The sequence below is a fragment of the Struthio camelus genome, chromosome 1 (assembly GCF_040807025.1).
Source record: "Struthio camelus isolate bStrCam1 chromosome 1, bStrCam1.hap1, whole genome shotgun sequence".
Lineage (NCBI taxonomy): Eukaryota > Metazoa > Chordata > Aves > Struthioniformes > Struthionidae > Struthio > Struthio camelus.
This window is the reverse complement of record NC_090942.1, coordinates 216,844,017-216,859,011: the sequence shown is the minus strand read 5'-3', so window position 1 is coordinate 216,859,011 and position 14,995 is coordinate 216,844,017. Positions and strand designations below refer to the sequence as shown.

General features: G+C 36.0%; 1 protein-coding gene across 19 annotated transcripts in view; it reads left to right on the top strand.

Annotated features, from left to right (window-relative positions):
* DLG2 (discs large MAGUK scaffold protein 2) overlaps positions 1 to 14,995 on the top strand; it is a 1,033,288-nt gene that overhangs the window by 660,225 nt on the left and 358,068 nt on the right. The window lies entirely within an intron of this gene.

Genomic DNA, 14,995 nt, shown 5'->3' with positions numbered 1-14,995 from the left:
TTTTCTTATATTATTCCAAGCCCCTTTATTACTTTTACATTTATTTTATCGATAGCATATTTTGAATTCTATACAGAATTTCCTTGTAGCCATTGGTTAAGTTAATTGCAGTGTACATTTCAGAGTGCCAGTATTTTTGCAAAAGAGTTCAACATTGAGTAACTACAATGTTTCTGTGTCACCAGGCTGTAGAAATATCTTAATCAGAATTAAAATTTACCCTGTGTAACTATATAACTATTAAACAGTTTCTTTTTAGGATTCTGTGGCTTAAAAGACTTAAATCGTTAAATGCATTGACATCTGTTATCCCTTCTTTGCACCCATGCACATAGTTGTGTAGAACTCAGAATAAGTGAAGCTTGTGATGTGTTTCTGAGTCTTGGATAGGTGCAGGGGACAGGCTAATACTTGCACTTTGTTGGCATATAAATAAGTGCTGTTGGCCTGCTGTGCTGTCTCCATGTTGTAGAAGAGAATGTTCTAAGTCTTACAGATCCTTATTCGTGGAACTGACTGCAGGAGATAAAGATTCTGGGGAGATTCATGTGCATCAGGATCCTGTAAGTTGTTACCAGCTATATTGCCAAACATCACACCTAAATTTAGATTAAAAGTAGTCGAGGAATGGGATTTTCCACCTCTTTTTTTTTTTTTTTCAACATTTCAGAATTTCTCATTGTAGGAAAAATCTTTGCCAGAAACAAAGGAATTTGTTTTACTCTTTTGAAATATTGTGTCTTTATCTACATCAAAATTATCATAGCACTGTAGATGGTGTTAAAGCAGTGTGACAGTATATAGAGAAAGCTAATGTAGGCTTTGGAATGGCTTAATACATGTAGAGCAGTTAATCTGTCTTTTTTTTGTGCTTCATGTACTATCCTATCACATTTGAGTACTGAGGAAAAAAAAACTTTTTGAAGGTTTTTTTTTTCTTAAGATTTTCCTTTAAAGGCCATTTTAAAGTTGTTTGTTAACTCATTGATTGTTGCTTTTATTCAGAATCTAAATCTTCCTAGCGTGCGGGTTTTGGCATATGCAGAAAGCAAGGGTGTGTGCGCACTGTATATTTTGGCTATTCCTTATACTGCCATCTGTGATAGTATGTCCCATAGGTTTTCTGTGTTCGAAGTGTTGTTCAATGAAGAGATTCTTTTGATCGTGTTTTTATGTATTCCTCCAATTTCCCAAGAGCAAATATCAATCTTTTAATTTTCACAGCAATTCATTTTTTTTCTCCTAGATAACTTTGGAGACTAGAACTAACATTACTAAATGTTAAAAATTAATTCCCTGTGATACTTACAGTTTTTTTTGGATGGATTTTTACTTTTCACATACATTTGCTAATGAGGAGATAATATTGCAATGGTGATATATAATTTGTTTTCTAGCTATGGAATTTTCATGAGCAATCTTATTGAGGCTGGAAAAGGCAGTTGCACCCTTGATTTTGACGTTACTATTATTAAGGTATCAAAGTTTTGTAAAACCAGAAATATGTTCTTTAGAAGCTGAAAACAGGTGCCACCATCTTCTGTGAGAAATCCTTCTGATATTAACTTTCATGGTGCTTTTTGTTATGTTTTCTACTTGCTGATGTATTTCTCAGTTACAGCCATTAACAGTAGCCACTTACTTCTCTGTATATAGATGTCCTTGAGAACTGACATAGATATCTTGGCGACTCCAAGCAGGGAATTCCAAGTTATGTTACTTGTATGAAAAGACTCATCTATTAGAAACCCTGAAAATGGGAACTTTTTTAATATTAGAGAGGAGTCATTGTGGTTTTCTTATAAATGTTGTCCTATGTGACAGAGGTTATATTCTACTTTATTTCTTAAATATATGAAATCAGAGAGCTAATCTACACAAGAAGTATATTTAAGCATGCAAAATGAAATTGTGATGCAGAGTGGAATCTATGGATATTACACATCATTAGGACAGTGTAGTGTACAAGAGAGGTATACATTAAAATATATTTGTCTTTAGATTAAGTTGGCACATTTCATAATCAGACATGGCAATGGGGAGATGTTTAATGCTTAGAATAACCATGCCTGTGCTTTGAATAGGGTTTTACACAAAACCAACAAGAGAAAAATAAATATTTAATATGTATTAATGCAAATAGTGGAAGTTCCTTGTGTTATATATTTCTAGGTAATAACTACTATCTTTGGTGTGAATTTCCAGGAGGAGTCTGGAAGGTATCCAGAAGGACATATTTCCAGAAGGAGCCAGCCAAGCTATCTGCCATAATTTCTCCTATTTCTACTTTGGCTGTATATCAGCAATGGCAGGGTGGAAGTTTGATGTAAAGTGTTATATCATAGAGTTTTTTGAGAAATCTTTTCCTCTCCCTCCCTACTGGCAAAAACCCGATAACTTTCAGTTTTTCTTGGGGGAAATAAGGAGAGTGGGAGAATGAAAGGGAAAGGGTTCAGATAGCAAGTATAATACTTATCCAGGGTGTGGGAAAATGGGATTGACATGCCTTCTTTGCTTGATCTGTAGCAGGGAGATGAATGCCTAGCTTTATGGAGGTGTGCCTTTTTCCTGTTGGACCTGTTCCACTTCAAATATATAATTATGTATTAATTAGATCAGAGATAGCATGCCTGGTGATTAGGGCACTCCTTTGAAATGTAAACCCCTGTGCCGCCTGTTCCAGAAAGGAAGTTCCCTTCAGGTTTGGCAGCCCGGATGAGTTCCTCCTCACTGAGCTCCAAGTTAGTCTCATCTCGTTCTCTCTCTTCCTTACTTTCTAACAGCCTTCCTTACCTCAATTTTCTCTCTCATTTTAGACCACAAATTGGATACCAGGGCTAAGAAACTATTAAATGAAAGTTGATTGCAGTTGATAAATGTATGTGAAACATTTTGACTCGCATTAATTTGCATGCTGATGAATTGCACTGCAGGAGTGTGTCTTTCTCTCCAGTGTATACAGGAGGTGTGTAGGGTGCCTAGCTCAGCTGAACATCTTCTACTGAACATGTTTGAAGAGTTAGGTGAAATGAATGTCATCTATTTTATACAAAAATTTATAATCATGCAAAAAAGGTATGTTTACCTCACCTCATTCTTACAGGCCAATGTACGCTGGTGTTTTTCAAGAGGCTTTTAGGATGTCAGTAGAATGATGTTCAGTGCCCAGCTCTGTAATCCACCACAATGTCACCTTACTAGCAAGTCACACTGCCACAACTCCTTAGCTCTGAAGGAGGCATGAGAATGTCTCCATGGCTTAGGAGGTAGATGTGAGGATTAAAAAGTCTTGAAATGGCAGTAGTTAGTGTGAATGTTTAGGGTAAAAACAGGAAGTGGAGGCTTCACTTTGGGGGAAACTTATAAATGCTGAGTAATAATTTTCTCTTCTACTGAAATTTTTTCCTTCTCTGAACTTAGCCAATAGTGTTGAAAGGGAAGTTTGTTTAGGAAGCCCTACTATGAGAACTGCACTGCTTATTTTTCTGTGACTATTTTATGAGCCAAATTTCTAACCCATTTGCATTGCTGAAGTATACACACAGTTTCCACTTCCCTTTCTGAAGGCCTATTTCTTCCAGCTTTTATTCTTCATTGTTTCATTGTCTGGGGAATGAATGTGGAATATATTCCAACAACAGGGTAGAAATAACTTCACAGTTTTTATGCTACAAACAACAGAAATTTCAGATTTATTTCTGAGATGGGCTACTCCTAAAATGAATCAGCAAAAAAGGCCTCTAGTGACAGCAAAGCTACTGCTAATACTAAGAAAACTAGACCTAATGTGGTAGGAATACAGACAAAAGACTAGATTTTCAAGAGTATTTTCTTGTAGGCTGTCTGCATCTTCTGAAGTAGGTGATGATACTGTCAGACATCAGTAGGAATAGGTTGATTCTTCTGAAAATTTCACTCATTAAACTTGTTATTATCCTTGAACAAGTTCATCTATGCGAGAAAAATAGCCTAGACATAGAGGCTACCAGAGTGTGATCTTCTCAGTGTCTGAGATCAAGTGATAATGTCTTTGCGTATTGATAATTTGTTGCCTCTTCCTTTTCTTCTTAAAAAATGTACTCTGGCCAACTTGTAACAAAACTAACTTCCATTTGTCCACTAGGAAGTCTCCTCCTCATTCTGTATTCCTGTATCTTCAATAGGGAAAAGTGGCATCTCTAAAGATAGGGAAGAGAAGACTTGTTTTTTCCCATAAGTGACAAGACCATTCATCTCAGCAGCCAATGAATCATTTGCAGCCACCTTGAAAACAATTTTACTAAATTTTAAAATTTCTATTAGCTTATCCTAGACATATATATATATATGATTTACTGCCATTATATAAATCCCATGTAGAATATGGGAATTTTAGAGTTCCTTCGAATTTCCAGTAAAAATAACATCTAATAGTTTGCACAGGTTATGGGAATAGTAGCCTCGTTCTGTTGCACTGTGTTCTGTGAGATTACTGACACATGTAAAAAGTCTATTCAGATTACCACCAAACCAAACTTTTTATACATGTTGATATAAGTAAAGGAACAGTGAGTCTTAAATTACCTGATTTCTAAAAAGGCAGGAACATACTATCTAGGGAATGTTTTCAACCAAATTTGGCAAGTGGTCAAAGATTCCTCTTCACTTTGTCTTCGCTTCCTCCCAGAAGGCCACCTGTAAAATTCATGTTTCTAATGTAAAGATACAGCTACTGTGTATTTCTAATGTGACAAAATTAATTTGCTCAGTTTCAAAGAACTTTTTGAAAGTTATTCAAGGTATAGTTTTAGCTATGAGGTTCAGATGAATTTCATAGGGACCATATCAAGGAAACCTCTGCACTTTCTTAAGAATGTACAGGTACAACTCTTGGAAAAGGGCAGTTTTGTAGGGACACACCCATGCAAAATGTTTAAATGTAATGTAATTGTTAAGATAAAATTCAGAAAGGAAGTTTTCAGTGACTGAACTATTCCTAGGCTGGCAGCAGATTTTGAAAGCTTGCTTCATATTTGCAACACTATAATTTTATAGAGTAAGGGAATAACTCAGGTTGGAAGGTTGGCTGTGGTGGTGATCCAGCCCAAGCTCCTACTCAAAGCAGGACCAGCTTTGAAGTCAGATCAGATTGCTCAGGGTCATATCCAGTCAGGTTTGCTAAGAATAGGAAAAAAACCAGACGCTGACATGAAACATGTTATAATAAAGTAGGATCAGCACAAAGGTGGGAAAAATTACAAGACTTAGATGTAGGTCTATAAAAAACAATGAATAATGAATTGCATTTTATGTTATTTATCATTCTTTGTATCTGTTTCAGTGAAATCTATAGTTTAGCATCATGGTACCCGAAAAAAGAGTCTTAATTTATTCAAAATAAAAATATGTTTTGGAAGGTTGCCTTAATTTGTATCAAAAAACAGGGTGATGCCAAGCTTTGTGTGCTGAGCCACTAGATTAAGACAATGGTGGCAAGGTAAGTGGTACAATAGCAAGAATACTCACTCATTTGCCCTTAGGATTTGTTCTTGAACTTGAAACCCTTAAGGGCCTTTTAGTTCATTAATGGTTTAGCTTTTTCTTCTAAATTGGATGCCCTGAAGATCATCATTTTGAATTAGGAGGAAATTAAGAGTTTTACTCATTCATTTCCCTTGCCTTTGATGCTGAACTGAATAAAACTTGGAGAGAAAAGATTATAAAAATCTTATAAGGGAAGTAAATATTCCAGAATTTTAATCTAAACGATTAATCCTATATATCTTTCAGTAGAAGAAATCTTTGGGCCATAATATGTTTAAAATATACTAAAAATAATTAAATCAGAAGATGAGAACAACTTGTATATATTCACTTCATATCTGTTAATATGAGAGTCAAATGGAAAAGAACAATAGCTTAGACAATAGCTTAGGACTTGAGCTCATTATAGCACCTTTAGTACTCAAAGTCCCTCATATTTCTTAAGTGCTTTATAAAGCAAAGCTATAGTAATAGTGTAGTCTGTGCAGGAAAACCCCTTTATGCACACAGCAGTATTCCACAGTTACAAACTGGTTTAACCAAGGAAAGTGTTGGGTTTGCTCATTGTCTCAAGACACCCAGTAGAGTTTTCATCTTCTCTTTATATAGAACAGAATTATCAGTAGAAAGGGATTACAGGTGCCATTTTTTGGAGGAGGACTTAAGTCATTAGTAGGAGTTTTCTTCTTACCTTTTAATTGCTAGCACTTTGTGATGAAATTGTACTTTGTTGCTTTTTTGCTTCAGTGAAATCAGATTTTTGTTCCCTACGTACCTATATACACAGGACTTGGCTCTCTACCTCTGTGATAGTTACAAGCATTTAAATTTGTTAATTTTCTCAGTTTTTACAGGTAATTGCATTGTGAAAGCTTCAATTATGATCATATTGGAGTTTTAAAAGTAGCCCGTTTCTTGAATAAGCTTTGCTATCCCTTCAATTCTGTATCGTGTTTTATTCTTACTCTTATTCTCCCCCAGCCCTGCCCTTCCACATTTTGACGTATGTCCAGAAACTATACCAGTGTGTGGGTGGCTTCCTTTCCTTGATCTAATTTTTTTAATTATTATTTTATTTTGATTGTGTAGTCCTGGGAGATCAGAAGGCACTCAGGATCTGGCTAATGAAAAGTCCAGTGCTAGTCTGGAGTGACACAATATGACAAGAAAAGATTATTTTCAGGTGAAATGAAAGCTCTTAAAGGTCTTACAGAACATTCACTCTCCAGGTGTAGGCTCTCCCTCCTCCGAAAAACATGCACTTGTGTTTTGATGAAACCTTCATTTTCATTCCATATTTCTTTTCAGCTATTCATCAGAGCATGAGTTGTGTGCAATTTGTTTTCTTTCATTGTATTTAACTAACTAGACAAGGATATATATTGTCTGATTTTTCTGTATGAGGCGGAATAGGCAAGGCAAGATCATGATGCTCCCATGACAGTGGAAAAGGCTGACCCTGAGGATAGCGGTATATAGTAGGATGAGAGGTATATTGAAGGAAAAAGTAGGGATGCTTGTTTGGCACAGCTCAAAAGTAGTTAATGTACTTCTGTCTTCTTCAAAGATGCTGAAAAAGAGTGATGGTATAGTTCTCATCAGTAGTGGTAGTCTTAAAAAGCAGTACCCACTCTTTAAAGTTTTACAGCTAAAAAGGGGAGTTCCTGATTCCTTTTTGTTTGTTTCTTTGGCATTTTGTAAAATGAAAACAAACAAACAAACAAAACCCCACAAAACTTATGACCCTTTACAGGAGGTGTGAAATCGTTAGATTTTGAAAACCAAACCTGAAGAGAGTTTGCTTCTATTCTTTTGCTTCAATGCATATACATCAAAATCTGACAGAGCATTTTTTCAAGAGATTGCTGTATTTTGGAACTGGTTTGATTTCTTCTCTAGATATGCTATTTTACAGTCTCATAGATTTCACATGTATTATGGAAAAACAAATCCTTTGGATCTTTTTTTAAAACTCTCTTTCCTGAATGATGTGCTTCATCCAGACAGAGCTGTGAGAACACAGTCCCTCTATGGAGATCAAGTAAGAGTAAGCGCATGAAGCAGTTGTAGTCTAGTGCATTCTGGTTTTGTAATGAATGTGCTGAACCTGATAAGGGGTTTGAAAACAACAAATGGTACCGTGAGAGATGAAAATCTGCACCATACGGAGCATAACATAACTATACAGTCTCAGAACTCTGGCTCTGGGGAGTAGTCCAAGATATGTGGGAGAAGTGAGGATTTCATGAATTATGTTACTCTTGAGTAGGCTTGAAAGCAGAAAAGAGTTCAACATCACACTGATAAATATGCAAACGTCCTTGTTCTCTGAATGAAACAGAAAGGTGGCTTTGATGTTTAGGCTTTTGAAACTTGAGCTCTCGATAAAAAACAGTAGAAAAAAATATGGTATAGGATGGAATGTGCAAATACCTGAAAACATTGGCTGAATGATCTGCATTTTTTTTCTTATCATGCTGCCCAGGGTACGTAGGATTAGAATGGCCTGGTATTAGGATGGCAGATGGCCAATGATTCACTTATTGTATGGCAATAAATAGTTTCATAATTTAGCATGCTTCACTCTATCTTCAGAACGTAAAAACAATGCGAACACAAATTTCAGATTCTGAAAGAACTGCAAAATGGAATCCAGTCTTGACTTAACGATCTTTGAGCCTTGAGTAGGAGGGTTTTGCACACTTTTTTTAATCAAAATCCCAAATTTGATGGGAATGTTTTGCACATTCTAAAATCATCTGTTCATTTCAGTGGGATGAATCATTAAATTGTTAGGCTGTTGTCTGCATTGTGGCTGTGTGCTGTTCAAATGGACGTTGCTGAGTGATGGGTAAAATACTCCTACTATATATGTGCTCTTGAACTAGGCGTTGCTGAGCGATGGGTAGAAAAATCCCATATCGCTGCACTGTCAGATGGTGAAAGACAACTTGTATTTTTTAGGTGAGAACTATTTTGTGGAGAAAAATCTTATTGAACAAACTCTGTAGAGGTATTTAGCATGCACTGACCTTCCTGGAATCTCAAATTATCATCCTCTTCTTGGGCTTGGTATATCTAGTGGTATTCACTCCATATAACCATCTTAGCTGCTAAACTAAATAAACTTAGCTGCTTTAGTACAGAGAATGAGAGAGCCTGTGAAAGACTATTTCAGAGCAGCAGCTAATCCTTGTCTGTATCTATTTCATCCGTTAGGGTCAGCGTTTATAACTATTTGCCTCAGTGGAAGGCTATGTTATTTGATTAACTTTCCTCCCTCACACTCCTTAGTGGCTTTTTTCGCCCTTGTTTCTTGCCACACAAATTTGTCCCCAACACTTGTCTACACTTGACTCATTTTCAGCTTTCACTTTCTCATGCCATTGGGTATTTCTGGAGGAAACCTAATACCATAAAACAAGCGTGAGTATGGCTTATGGAAGTAGGTGTTTTTTTTTTTTTTTTTGTCTTATAACAGATGTTGATTTTTTTTTTTTAACTTGAACTTCCTAAGGGAAGAACGCTAAGCTGAACCAAATCTGGGAGCTGTCTAAGCCAGAGGTCATGTACTCCTGTTTTGTAAAAATGTCTTTGTTATTAAAACGGGACTTCATGAGGGATGAATCTTGGGGCTCATAATAAATTTGATTGAGTAAACCAGCCAAACTCTTTTGCATATCTGTAGAAAATAAGTATTAGTTTCATTTTTCCCTTTTTACATAGAAAGTTTCAAAGATCAAAAATGAGTACATAATGATAAAAATGCTTATCAAAATGTATAGAAAAAGTCAAATTTCAAATTATGTCTCTCAGAGTACATTTCACATGGAAGTAATGTCTTTGTTTTTCTATTTGAAATAGTCTTAACAGTCGATTGTGAATGAATATTTACTCATACCTGAAAGTGCTACTTTAGAAGACTTAAAACAAAACCAGTCAAATCTTGCCCATTTCAACAAAAATAACAATTCCCAAACCAACTTCACCATCGGAAAAGTGTGCAGTAGTTACTCATAGTTAGAAAGTACTCTGAATGCATTTTTGTAGTAACCAAAGCTGAAAAGCTTTATAGGACCTTGATGTATGGGTGGCAAATTCTGAAATTCTGTCAAGTCTATACAAAGTCAAAACCAGCCTCAGAGGATATAACTTACCTTTGTGTCAGTGTATTTTGAAATACTGCATAAACAAGAGAAAAAAATAACATTGCTTAGATTTAGGAAAGGCAATGTACTACTGAACCTACAAAGCTTTAGTACTGTCAAAGATCTGAAGGAATAATTCCCATGGTAAATTTCAACAGACTTAACTTTTTAAGGAGGATCAAGCAACAAAGTTGATAGGGTCTTTTAAAGCTGTATTAAAGGAAGACAGAAAAAATTATGGCATGTATTAAGGAATGAGTCAGATATCATTTTGTGAGGTTTCTCTTGACTAAACTTGCTCTGACAAAAACTGCAAATTTAGGCAGCAATTCAAGCCATCTGCAAAAATGTGAGAGAAAAAAACATTTCATGATTTTTTTTCCTGTAAAAAACAGAGCATAGGTAAGAAGCTCACAGGAAACAAAACAAAACAAAACAAACCTACTGAGATAAAAATAGAAATATTTCAGATACTCTATTAAGAATAAAGTACCTAGGCAGTGTTTTCCATTTCTGGTTTCTGTAATACATAAAATTCTGCTTTTCATAACGTGATTTTTTAAGTCATAGAAATTTTTAGAGGTACAGAACAATTATTGCAAGATTACAAATCTCAGTTACTTATTATATAATTAACCCCTTGGCCTACCACCTTTGTTCAGATGTTTGCAGCACTTTGAAGATGTGTATTATGACTGTCTTTTCCCTTTTTCCTCTCTTTCCTCAAACAGTAAAATTTTCCCCAAAGAAACAGCAACAAGTATGACTCCTAGAAGGCAGAAAGGGTCAAGAATTTTGATCCTCATATATGTGATCTCACGAATCAACTTGGATGCTTCATCCACTGACGTTTACACTGTGACCACTCCTAACTTTCCCTTTATTTCCTCTTTACTGATAAGCGGAGTTCCTTAAGGCCTAATGGAAGAGTCATCATACATTTCTGTGATACCGTCTTGAATCTAGGTTTACTGTAGAGGAGAAAAAAAGCCTTATATGATGGAAACTTGTAATCTTTACTTGGGCAAAACCTCCCCTTGAAACCAACAGAAAGCACTGTAGACTTAAGTCATGTTTTATCTACGCAGTTCACTTCAGCACATTATAGCTCTGTTAACACTGACTTATACTCTTTAACAGTTGAGCAAAATGGCTCCCTTAAACCTGTAAGTGAGAAATATAAACACACGAATCAGTTTAGTAAAAGAAGCTGTGGGAATATATGTTATCACCTGAAACAATTCTTACAATGGGAACCAATCTGTGAAATATGGATCCTCATTGTATACTGGGCTTTTTGCTGGCTAGTGGACTCAGTGACACATGCTTCCTAGTACCTGGTCATGACAGGGTGAGTTTTCAGCAGTAGTTAGGTCAGTTTGGTTCTGTTCATGTCCATAATCTTTCTTACTGAATAGCAGAGAGCTTCAAAGTCATGCCACTTATAAACACTGTCAGAAATTCCTTAAGGACTACTGAAGTAATTAAGCAATTCAAAGAAAGTCTGTGAAGCTCCCGTGTCAAACACTGAGTTCTGCCACCTTACTGATTAGAATGAAAAAACAAAACAAAACGAAACGAAAAACAATTTCTATATGATTGTGCATGCCTATTTAGTGTGGTAAAATACAAATCACTTGGTCCTTATACAGAGAAGGACCAAGTCTGCCCTTAATGTGCATTTCGGATCTCTTTTCCGCTTGTGCTTATTCTTCCATAATTTTGCTAAAGACTGAAAAACTTTGTACCATTCATAATGAAACTCTGCTTTAAGGTGAAAAGTAGCTCTCAGGCAGAAAATAGAATAAAATGAGACACAGTAAGGAGAAAATCATTTGTAGAAGCATATGGACAGCTATCATCCATGGAGAGCTGTAATGTCATGGGAAAATAACTTCAGAAGTTCTCAATGTTGATTAACTCTGTTTCCACAGAAGACAATGCTAAGCACTTTTGAGCTGTCACAAAATAAAAATACTGCAACCTATAAAGATGCAGCTTGGTATATGGCTGCTTATAGTGGTGTATAAAAGGAAAAGAACACAAGAGAGAAGGCTATGTAAGAAGGATGGGTCTCCTGGTCTTTTGGCTAACTAAAACCATTACCTTCTGAGGAGTCTCGCTTTATTTCTGCGATCTTTATGTTGGTAGTATAACAAGTCTGGAGGGAAGAGACTCAAAATGGCCAGAACTTGCAAGTTTTATTTTCTTTCCCTGGTGTGGGAATCATCCGTTATTTTATTCTGACCTTAGATGTTGCTTTTCATTGTTCACAGAAGGTACAATGCAAGTCATCTGAAAAGATATTGTGCTTCTGTTGAAGGTGAGGTCATCTGCTCCTCCAGGGCAAGAAGAATTATGGCCAGGTCTCTTCATTCTCCGATGGAGCCATAATGAGCTCAAGTGATCCTTGTGGAGGTGCAAAGCTCAGCCTGAAAAAGTCATAAAGGAGGCAGGCTGCTATAGTAAACCTTAAGAGGAAGAATTGACCTTCTTTTCAGTTGAGAAGAGGAAAGAGGCCTCTGGGGCTGGGCTAGGAGAAATTATCTTAGTTTAGTAGTTCCTGTGGTCAAAAAGTAAAGCTTCACGATGATGGTAACTCCCCTGATAATCCGAGAGATCCAGCAAACACAGAGAGGAGGAAACTGAGGCTGTACTATTTTTTTTAAAGCAAACTGGACACGTTATACTGAACTACTCATTTTGTCAGGCTATGTGCGTGTTTGAAGCCTTGCAATAAAAGGCAGGGAAGCTAGTAAGAAACTAAACTAACAATTAAAAAAATATTCAGACATCCATAGCTGAGTAATTTTATGCCAGTCTTCCCAGTATAGTCAGAAACTAATTATATAAGGTTTTTACAGCAGTAGTAATTAAGAACTTGGACAGAGAGGTGGTGTTAACATTGGCAGTATTTAGGTCAAGAGAGAATTCAGCTGATATAAATTGAACATAAAATGATTTGGGTCTGACCCTTTATATATTTGGTCATATGAATAATGGCGTTTGAGCAACACCATTAAAGTCAGTAACTTTTTATTCAAGAATTTTTCAGAATTTTTTGTCTCTTAAGTATGTTGTGGGATTTTTGGCTAAACCCTTTCTACCAAAGAATCCTGAAACAAAAAAGTAAGCATATTCAGGCTTAAAAATGAATCTCCATTAAAAAATATCTATGCTATATCTCACAGCAGGAAGACTTCTGCTGCTTTACACTTCTTCTCTTCTGTATCAGCTTTATTAGATCTTATTAAACATTTATCTGCATTGTCACCGGGCCTCTGAGCTCATTGCAAATGGTTTGTAAGCATCCTCAAAGAGAAAAACTTTGAAAAAGGACAGTGAATTAACTTGATAGATATTTATGAGGAACCACTCCCAAACATGAGAGTCAGCATGAAGGAATCTATGAATATACTACTTCAGAAAATGCAGTGGGTTAGTGATGCTTCAGCTGTTGTTCTGGGCTGCACGAAGGCAGACGTTTTAATGGGTGAACACAAAATGAGTGGGAGAGAGGGACATGCCAAGAAAAGTCTTGGAAGCTGTGAAGATGGTTAACACACTTTGGTGGGATGGAGGAGGAGGGGATACAAAAGGTAGAGGATGGGAAGCTAAGCTTTGCAGAAATATTCAGGAAGTAGAGTGTTAGTAGACAGTAATTAATTTGAACCTAGAGTATAACCATGATGAGTCTGTAATGTAACAGTATGTTGATGAACCTCCATGCTAATAAGACGCAGCAAAACATCAAGGAAGGAGAGGGATCTCTTTATCAGTATTGCTGCTCAGAACTAAAATACAAAAGATTTTAACCTAAATGTGTCTATTGCATTATATCTCAGCCCAACGTTCTTAAGAGGCCAGTTTCCCATAGGTGACGGTAGCCATGTTTTTATCCATATTTACCATGAGCTGACCATGAGCGACCCCATGTAAAGAGAAAAGATTTTTCTGTGTAGATGATGCAGACACCTCAAGAACCACAATTAAAAAAAAAAAAAAAAACGTGGAATTGCACTCAAATTTTGCAGCTAGCTTTCTGGTGCAAGAAAGCCTTGCAGGTATATACATAACCGCTGAGCAAGCTCCTGTGTGACAGCTTGTATATCCTGTTGATCAAGTCAAGGACTGCAGCCAGAATAATTGCTTGAAATTTTTGGGATACAAAAGTGCCTGTGAGGAGTGCTGGCCTTGTTCTTTTAAAAGGTTATTCCTAAGGGGCAGATTCGGAATAGTCTTGCAGTATAGCAGATGCACATTTATGGATAAATGTCAAGGGCTAACACTGATTCTCCTGCAGTTTTACCACATCACTGCTTGCAGTGGGCATTATTATATTTTTTAGCTCTAAAAAGTTAATGGAAAAGAGTAGAGCAGGAGGAAGAGAGTGCACAGAAAATGTGAAACCTTCTCAAAAATTATTTCCTATGAAAGAATTTTAATGAGTTTTATGTGATGAATTGTAACAGATAAGCACACCCCACATAACAGACAAACTTTTATAGCTTTTAAATCTCTTAAGGCATGCTTTTTATTGTGTTATATCTGCTGTGTTCCCTTTCCTAATTAAAAGTTGCATCCAAATACCACCTTGTCAGCCTGTTCTTCCTCTTTCTCCATCAAGAATCACAGGTTAATGCACATTTTAAAAACATTTCTTTGGAACTAAGAAGAAAAATAAGAATTTCTTTATTTTTGTCTAATTTTTTTCTTAAAGTTTTACTTATTCTAATAAACTTTTAAAAGACTTGCTCATGTTTTTAGCAGAGTTTTAAGGCTCTTGCTCCAAGCTTTCTGAAGTGTGTATACATACACATGTTCTATTCTTACATGTTTGGAGATTAGTATCATTTATAATATATTTATAATACAGAAAAACTTATGGGAAAGTATTCTGGAAGTATTTTTAGAGTGCAAGTTGGTGCTGACTGAGCCATATAATCAGGCATGTTTTAAAATATTGGGAAAATAAGCTGAGTCTGAGATAATCACAATGATGAAAGGGAGATTAAATCATAAATTTATAATGTTAGCCTGAGGACGTTTATTAACCCTACAGAAAAATATATACAGAATGTTTCAGTGTTAAAATGTTTTTCATATTACAGCTAGCTGAGAAGCATTAAGACTTGTGTAGTCCTAAGTCCTTCTCCTTGGACTATAAATTAGTCCAGTACTGAAAATTTACTCACAATTATACGGTGATAGCAGAGCTGCAAATTGCATGTACATGTCTTAAGTAATGACAACTACATCGCTTGTTCATGTAGAATACTGATAACAGAGTCTGGAATTCGACATATTGCACACAGGCAACATGC